Raw genomic sequence first — 9,260 nt, 5'->3', positions numbered from 1 at the left:
AGCGCGCAATGCAGGTGAAATAATTTATCAGTTTATCCGGCATGACTGCATCGACAGCGCTCGTGTCAGCACTATTCAACGGGATAAGGTCCAGCCAAGATCTGATTCTCACATCACGACGCGAATTCGATCTCTTGCCATATTTTCCTGCCGTTGGCTTTTATGCTGTGTCGTTGCTTTAGAAAATCTTTGCGGGACATCGCAGTGTACAAGCATGAATCACTTTTCAAGCACCGTCGTGGAAATTTTTTTTTAATATATTGTCTTCCTCAATTACGACCAATAATGTCTGATTTTACTCTGTATTCTACGCAGTTGGATACAATATTTTTGACTATTTGCAAGCCTGAATTCACGTCGGATTAAAACGAGTCACAAGTGGCCAGATCTGATCATCTGATATCATGTTAGACCATATTCAATATACAATAACAGAGTTCAGGATCAAATACAAACATGTCTCAACAAATTTACACATGTGTAATCTTAAATCTAACTATAAATAATTCGAACTCACATAAAGAAAGTATATGTATAAGGAATATGCCAAATCTTTCGTTTCATCGAGCAATTTAAACACAACTGCATTGAACAAAGTTTCATTTATCTATGTCCAAATTACGTTCGAAATTAGACATTGACATATTAAAAATAATTGGAGCCTGTAAGATCTCAATAATTAGAACTTGTGACATAAATATGAATTTTGCATCCTATTGTATCTGCACTGACTCCAACATAATATCCCATAATATACAATACAGTTAATTTTTCCGATGGTACTTCTTTGGTGGACAACGGCGACTAAGGTTGATTTCAAAACCTGGAGTAATCGGTAAAGATCGACTGAAAAATGTGGAGAATGGTAGGAAAATGATTTTTGTGGTCGTTTGTTGAGTCCCTTTTATTTTTGTGAGCAGACACTTTTTCTTACTGGAATACCTCTGCCTCGAGGTGGGGACTCGGACAGGAGATATCATTCAGCCAATTTTCCCAAATTTTACGGCGGATAATAACGACGGGAAGTCCTTTTTTTTCGACCCTTTATCTTGGATCAGCGAGGCATCCGATAGTTGCCTAAAGCGAAAATTCATTCCTGCAATACCACCGGAATGCGAATGGCTATGACTTCCTGTCAGACGTTTGGGCTGATTCATGTGTGAAATAAAACCGCGTAAGTGCCCACACTATATAATAGAGCAGATATTAAATCGGTTAGCTTCGCAGCCGATATCGAGGACCTCTTTTCTACTTGGAAGAGTATTTTTTATCGAAAATTTAGTCTGATGAGATCGAACTGCGTGATTACGATTCAATCTTGAAGCTGAAAATACGGTTAATGTTCAAAGCTTACTTGTCTTTCTTCTGCGATTGGTAGTTCTAAAAACAAACTCTGTCGGAGGTTTCCTGATTAAACTTGTAAATCTTTTCAATTGAGACACGTATGATTGTATTAGAAAAATCATTACATGTTTGTCATCGATGTCCAATAACTGAAACAAAAGTTCAAGCTGAATGAAAACAAACAAGATTTCAATGCCAAAACAGTTTTCAAATTATTCGCGCCCATACGTACAATATACATACATATATGGATTACGATTTCACAATAATTTTCGACCGATTTTGTTAGTATTTATTTCCTACCCAATCAATCTGGATAGTATAAAGATCAGGTCACTTCTGGAAGCTTCTACTACAAAACAATGCAAGGTTAATCAAAATCAGAGCAGTCACTTTCACGCCAGCTCGGAACAAAACTTACGTTAAATAATCACTTGAATATAGAAAATATGATGATATAAAAATGATTTGAACAATTCTTATTATTCAAACAATACAAAAAATTCAGTTACTACAGCAGATGCGTTGATCCAAATAAATTTATGACAATCAAGTGATCCCAATTTCCACAATTGAAAAAAAAAACTTCATTGTTAACGAAATGCAAACATTGTTTCTAATTTTTTCAGTTTTCAACGAAAGCACTTTACAGCTTTGTATATTATCTCAGTTTAGGCAGATGCAAAGAAAAATACTGAATATCAAATGCAATCTTTTCGAAAATATTATCTCTCATAAAAGACTCCTGCAGGATGCATGCAGCTTTGTATACATATCTGATGTGAGTTTCAGGCTACAACGAGTCTCCAGCGAATAGATCAACATATACTGGAACCCCATGGAAACGACGTAATAAAATTTCAAAGGACGTTACGTTCCCATACCCAGGATATTCTAACTTTGAGGTTTTAAAGGATCTGGAGCCTCTGGCCCTCCACCCAGCTCATAGCTCAAGGGAATGCGTGTGTCTGCGTAGAGCTGCGGGTAAAGTTATAACATTGCCTTGAAAGCATCTATAATCTACCTACGCTAGTCGGCTATCTTCATATCGGCAATAATGATCCACCTGCTCTGTTCGCAATTCAGTCATTTCCAGAACCCCATAGTTCAGTCCCATAACTGTAAAAGAGGAAAGAAGAGAATCCCACGCAACGGTGCGAGGTGGAAGAGAAAGAGTGAATCAGTTATTCAGGGCTGTAATTGCCTAAGAACGCACATTCGATTCACCGGCTGCTTTCAGAAATAACGTGTCTATCATAGTTCATCATTGAATATTACATTCACCCATTGTTAAAAATAAAAGAATTCGGTTGGTTCGTAATTCCACACTGCACATTCACTTCCACCAAAATCGATTATCCCTGCTCGTGAGCCGATACATATGACTCCCAGAGTAATTAGTCGATCACATGAAACAAAAAAGTTAAGTAAATGAAAAATTGTTAAAACAAAAAATATATAAGCTAAGTCAAGTATAATTTCATTACAGATGTTCCAGAAACGAATATGTACGTATATTTATTGTTGAAGAATAGACGTGAAAGTTTCGTTATTCTCAAGCTCGTGACTAAATTTGTACACTTGTTTCGTTAACATGGGAAATTCATGCTCATTATATATTGATGACATGATTACGACATACGACATATTGATCTTCTTCGGTTTTAATTCAATCTCCTTCATTCCTGAGACATTTTTTGATCAGCGTTGGTGTCGGTGTTCACACACCGGTTTTTGTGACTATCCCTGACTGGTCGTGAGAAGAACCCTTCCTCTTTGCTTCCTGCGCGTCCGCGCACCACTTAGTCTCACCTGGAAATAACGAAAATTCGCGTGGGAAATGCGTCGTGCAATCGATTAACGGCACAGGTAAACAGCTCTCTAAATCCATCTATCCATCTGAAGTTTCCTCGGTCTGGAAATCTTTCCAACCAATTTCTTAAATCACGAAACTGCACTGCTCGACGATCCAGGATCACCATAAATCTCCAGATTGTGTACCTTCTTTCCCGTCATCGAACGAACCCTCGAGGCTTCGGACGTGACGTGTTATAGCCGCTGCGCCACTAGTATATTCTTGACCAATACCCTTCCGCAATGTGAAAAGACATCAGCCAATATGAGAAGTGTTTTTGATTTGGAAGTCTCACAGCATGATCTGATGATCGATGAATGAAACATATCTCATCTAATTTGTAGTTTTTCCAAGTTTTCATCGCGTGACATCTTTCGATCATGGATGTAATGCATCATAATGAGTGACATTCATGCAAAATAATATCATGTGTCATTGTATTAGATATATTCTCCAATATTCTACCCGTTTGGCTTCCCATAAAGGCTTGGATCTGACTTATGAAAATTTGCCCGCAAATTGACCATTCTCTTAAAAACTGTTTCAAGAGGATAGGAACTGGAAAATCAGTTAAAGGGTCAATAAATTGGGATTAGTGAAACTTGTTTATCAGATCCCGTATATAAATTTGGATCCTTCACATGAGATGTGCCAGATCCAAACCCAAGTACCTTTAATTTTATTTCGTTTTCAAGCTTTTGTTGATTCTTATATTATGTAAGAGTACATTTCGTATATCTTCAAAAAAAATTTGGGTGTTCGTTTATATGTGTAAGAATGTGTAGAGTTCATGTCAAAATGTCTAAACATGATTATTCGACTAAATCTTGTTGTTTTCCTTCAAATAAATTTTTAGCAACCAATAGGTGGTAAAAAAAATTCAAACCATTTGCTTTCGAGTAGTCAAATTCGATCCAAATCTATCAACTATCTTGTTCTTATTGATACAGCATTTTAATTTCGGGACAACATTTACCGAAAATTCTCGATTTCATGAAACATAAAATGTTGCCTTTTCAGAACTCCAAAATGAAAGCCCGAAAGATACTTACTTACAAGGGGAGTAGGGAGGCTTGATGTCGCCATCGGGTTGTTCTTGCACGTGGTGAAAGTTGAAGACCCCCTGATTTAACGTGGATTTTGATTTTCAATCCAATCAGCCTTGGTTGCTGAGATATCACGATTTGAAATTTCTCGATTTTCTGGCGGGTTTTGGCTCACACTATTAGGTTGGCCTATTAGATTGAAAATCAAAAATCACGTTAAATCGGGGATCTTCACCTTTCGCCACGTACGAGGACAACCCAATTCACAACGTCAAGCCTCTACTCTCCTTGTTAGTGTAACAAAACCCTAAAAAGGAAGTAGATCGAAGGTTTCGAGGTTTAGGTAACTTACACTCAATGCCACAGTCCGTAAAATTGACTCATTCGAACCTCCTTATGCGCAAAAAAAAGCCCTAGTGTGGAAAGTCAAGTATTTCAGTTGAGCGGATGCGTCAATCCCGTTTTATCACACTGTCCGGAAATGAAGCACTTTACGCACACTGCACAGGTTTCAAAAGTCAAACATTCCAAACAATTAGTGTAGCAAGAAACTTTGATTTTTATTTTATCCGCAAGTGCTATAACAGACAAGAATCAATACTCATTTATGTATGAATATTGATTTCGAATGTTCAGTACTTATGTAATAATTGTTACGAGAAATAATGTTGAAAAATCAGGATAAGGGCGTATAAAAAGTTGTGAAGCCAGTCTTAATTGTCTCGTTAACGTTGGAGCTTAATGGGGATCGATAAGAAATTTCCTTTAACGCCCGTTGCCCGGCAATCATACCGTCGTAATTCCTTTATTATTTCCTTAAACTTCAGCCTCGTTACTTCGTTAACTCGAGACGCGTATTTTTCCCCCTCTGCCCCTTTTTTTCCTTGACATTATTTCTTGTTTTTTTGTCTTCCCTTTTTTTCACCCCATTGCCGTCGATGAAGCTCAGTCTCTGCAGGGTAACTTTTTTCATGCGCAATTGTTGCCTGGACTCTGACTCCGGGGCGTGACTCAAGCGAATGCAAATTGCTGAGACTTTCGTTACCCAACTTTCAACCGCCGCCTCGTTGCTTAATATCTTCGTTTTCCATGCCCGACTTCACCATCGCTGAATATTACCGCCTGCTTAATAATCAAGGCCTAGTGTTATTTAACGACGAAGATAAACAACAAAAATGTTTATCATCCCCGAATCAACCCTTGCTTTACTAAATTGTATAACATTCATTAGAATTGTTGTTTTCACATGCAGTTTTACACTTTCTGAGGTTGATTCTGATCCATTTAAGGCCACCAAGGCCGTCCGTCACCATCCATCCACCTTGGAAGGTGTACCTGTATTGTACTGGTCTGTTTTAGAAGCGCAAAATCGAGCTTCAGCAGTCTCACGCATCGCATTCCAGTGGCCTTCCAGGCACTCTGTCATCCCAGTCATTGAATATATTTCAATACCCAGGTCCGTATTTCCGTCGTGCCGTGCGAGCAGTCGGAATGCCGGCTGGTTTCGACGGGGGTTTCGGTCCCCGGATGCGCGTCTAATGGGTAGCTAATTGCTAAAATGTGAATAAATATCCCCCGACCAGCCGTATTTGTGTATCCTACATCCACGGGGACCAAACTCAGTACGAGAATATACACCGCCACCGAACGCTACCGCTGTACCTTCATCCCTGCAAGTTATCTCTGTATCGTGATCTGTTGCATGCGTGTGTCCACCTCAGGTGATAGTTCTGTTTTTTCCCATGAATAATATAATATTTGTTGTCTTCTCAGTGGATCGGCATTGTCACGAACAGCTAGACTTTATGATCGATCTCCAAGTTCCCGAAGCTCATGTTACGTCCCTTTCTTCTCTGGTCTTGTCTCGGCGAGTTGGAGTTCGTACTATGACTCTGATCAATATTGATTACCAGTTTTGTCCATCGGCTGGATGAAAATTAACGAGACGAATTCACGTTGTTTACTGCACAAGTTTGTGTTCGTTCTTACCACCAAAAATCGCTGTCTTTTTCAATGGTCGACAACCAAATTTGAGGGATCATCACTAAATTTTGTATTAGACTTTGAAGATTTCGAATGTACCGCTGATGTATTGATCTTATTTCACAACTCGTGGCTTGACGTATAATCTTATGCGAAGTAAAATCATTTTCTATTATCAATTAGGGTGCAGTAGATTATCCGGAGATTTGACCGTTAATGCGGCTTATATAGTTAGGACGCACAGACTCGACCGTGAGTGCCAAATACTGGAGGTTGGTTATCGTTAATGGTTTGCATATGGACCATTGGTGTGCTGGATGTACCGTAACAGACACGATTATTGATTCTGATGATGACCAATTTCCGCGTGGAATACCCAGAATATGCAGTGAGACTACCACTTTCGTAAGTGTGTAAATACCATTTGATGTTCGATGAAGTTTGACGACCACAAACCCACCTCCTGAAGGAATCATCTGGTTGGTTACAAATGTGAGAGCAAACTGTAAGTTCGTGAATGGTCATTACTTGAGATCTTTTGTGTGATCATCAGTAATGATTTTGTAGCGAGGTTACCTGGAAATAAAATTATCTTTGTTTAATGAGCTTGCAGGTCTTTCTGTTACAAAGCATCCGCAACGCCTGGATCAAGTGGCAATTATATTACCAATGATAGGTTTTAACGAACATATTACCTTGGTGCCCTTTTTTCGGCGGATGATTACCGGATGAATGATAAAATATAATGATCAATTGACATTCTGAACATATTACCGTACAGATTTATTTCAATTTTGATTTTTCAGAACGTTTGCATTGATCGACTCTCAAGACTGAATGGCTCACGATTAGTCGATGAAAGTCATAAGTATTTGAAGTTGTTTAAGTTTATGAAAATAAACTCGTATCCTAACCCAAATAACACCTAGTCCATCCATATTTGGATTATAATCGGTAGAAAAGAATGTCAACTGATCAGAGACTCGTGAAGAGTGTGTATTTGAAGCTAATAATTAACCACGTGTCAACCACACGTTCACGAATGTCCGCTAGGTTGTCAATTTACAGTCAATAGTGAGTCTTCAAGTCAACTGTAGATTGACTTGTCATAATCGAAAAATGGTAAAGCGTTGTTTGGTATAGTCTTGATCTTGACGTTTTCACGGCATTCGTCGAGATATGATTGGGTCACGATAAGTTTCAACTCTCGACTCATCAACAATCCATACCACATCTCAGTCGTACAGTTACCGTCTTGTCAACTTTTTGCCAACTCTAGGTCAGATTTTGCATCTGTTGAGATAACAACAGCTTTAAATGATAGTTCATATTTCTACAAAAGGTCAGCCTCAAAAGCATTCAAATGTTGTGATATGCCGTTTTACTCAATTGGTATGACACTTTGAAAGACTAGCTACTCATTCAATGACTCAACATTAAGGTGGTCCTTATTCAGGGTGTTGACGAATTTTTGCCAGACCATCCCCCAAATCAACTTCAAATAATTCGAAAACAATCGCCCGATTTTTTCAGATTTTTACATCGAATCTAAGATAGTCCGCATTGTGATCGAAGTTTCTTATGGAAATTAACATGGGTAAAACTTTTTTTCTCAGTATATATTTTATTGCAAGAGTAATAATGTTCCAAATAATCTGTAAGCGCGAGGTTTTGGTGAGAATTAGTGCTACTATCTGGGAAAAAATATACATCATCGTACCAGGCAATCTAGATGAATTACACGACCTCGAAACCTGACTTTTTTTTTTCATTTAGAGGAAGTGCAATTCGTCTAGATTGCCTCGTACGATGATGTGTATTTTTTTTTTCATATAGCATCACTAATGCCGACTAAAACCTCGCAGTTACAGATTTTTTGGAACATGATTACTTTCACGATAAAATATATAATGCGAAAAAAAGTTTTTTTATGTCATTTCCATAAGAAACTTGGATCACAATGCGGGCTATCTCAGACTTGCTGTGAGAATATGAAAAAATTTGGCGACTCTTTTTAAATGATTTTGAAATTGATTTCAGTGATGGGGCGGTGAAAATTCATCAACACCCTAAACAAGGACCACCCAACTCAACATCGACTAACTTTATATTCAAAATTACTATCCAGTGACACGTGCGTAATTATCGTAACTCGAATGCCTAATCTTATTGACCTTTTCCCTGCAAAGAGCAAAGTCGCAGAGTGAGGGAAGGGGCGGGGGGAGGGATATAAAATACGGAGTAAATTTTCTGGGTAAGGATCAAGTCTGGCGCTGCGTGGTGGCCATACCGAGAGTGGAATCCCTGCAGAGTTCAGCCAAAAGCTGCAGCTGCTTCGCTCGACAAATCTTAAGACAACGGTAGCAATCTGCCCCTCCCATGCCCCTTTTCTCTCTCTCTCTCTCTCTCTCTCTCTCTCTCTACCATTTGGATCCTCTTCGGGTTCGCTTTCTCGACTAGAAGGAGCTGCTTACTTTAGCCATCCGCAATCCCCGCCATGCCTTAGCTCGGCACGGTGAATTCACCAGTTAACTCACTTCCTTTCGGTACGCTGCATTGACACAGTTGTACCTAGAGCGCAGCATGAAATCTTACTTTAGACTCCTATATCCTTGGAAACGAAACAAATCCCGGCTGCAGATTAACGAATGCGACGTAAAATTGGCTGGCAGAAATGTTTCGAACCGGAAACTAGGCGAGTTGCAACGACGACAGTCGCTTTGCGGCAACTCAGGGTATTACGAATTCTGTGCAATAGTGAGTAGGTATTTTTACCCTCAGAAATAATTAATTCTTTCGAAGTGCAGTCAAGGGGTCAGTTTTGAAAGGCGTTCGGAATGATTTCGGCAAACTGGAACGGAGCTTCTGAATCGCGCATCTCACGGAGGTAAGGGGGAACGGTAAGTCTCCCAGTTTATAATGGCGTTGCAATATCACAAGGAAAGCCGGGGTACGAAGCCCCACATGGAAGTCGGGGTTTGGGGTAAAGATGGTGCGACTCCAGAGGCGAGGAGTGCGGCTTCGGCACCGCA

General features: G+C 39.3%; 1 long non-coding RNA gene across 1 annotated transcript; it reads right to left on the bottom strand.

Annotated features, from left to right (window-relative positions):
- Positions 1-501: 501 nt before the first annotated feature.
- LOC124293116 lies at positions 502-2,742 on the bottom strand. Its single transcript, XR_006903032.1, has 4 exons — positions 2,373-2,742; positions 1,355-1,493; positions 943-1,187; positions 502-846 (listed from the first exon to the last, which is right to left on the bottom strand). It is a non-coding gene; the product is annotated as an uncharacterized LOC124293116 (long non-coding RNA).
- Between the last annotated feature and the right edge of the window lie 6,518 nt (positions 2,743-9,260).

Source organism: Neodiprion lecontei, chromosome 2 (genome assembly GCF_021901455.1).
Source record: "Neodiprion lecontei isolate iyNeoLeco1 chromosome 2, iyNeoLeco1.1, whole genome shotgun sequence".
Classification (NCBI taxonomy): Eukaryota; Metazoa; Arthropoda; class Insecta; order Hymenoptera; family Diprionidae; genus Neodiprion; species Neodiprion lecontei.
This window is presented reverse-complemented; position numbering and strand designations above follow the sequence as displayed.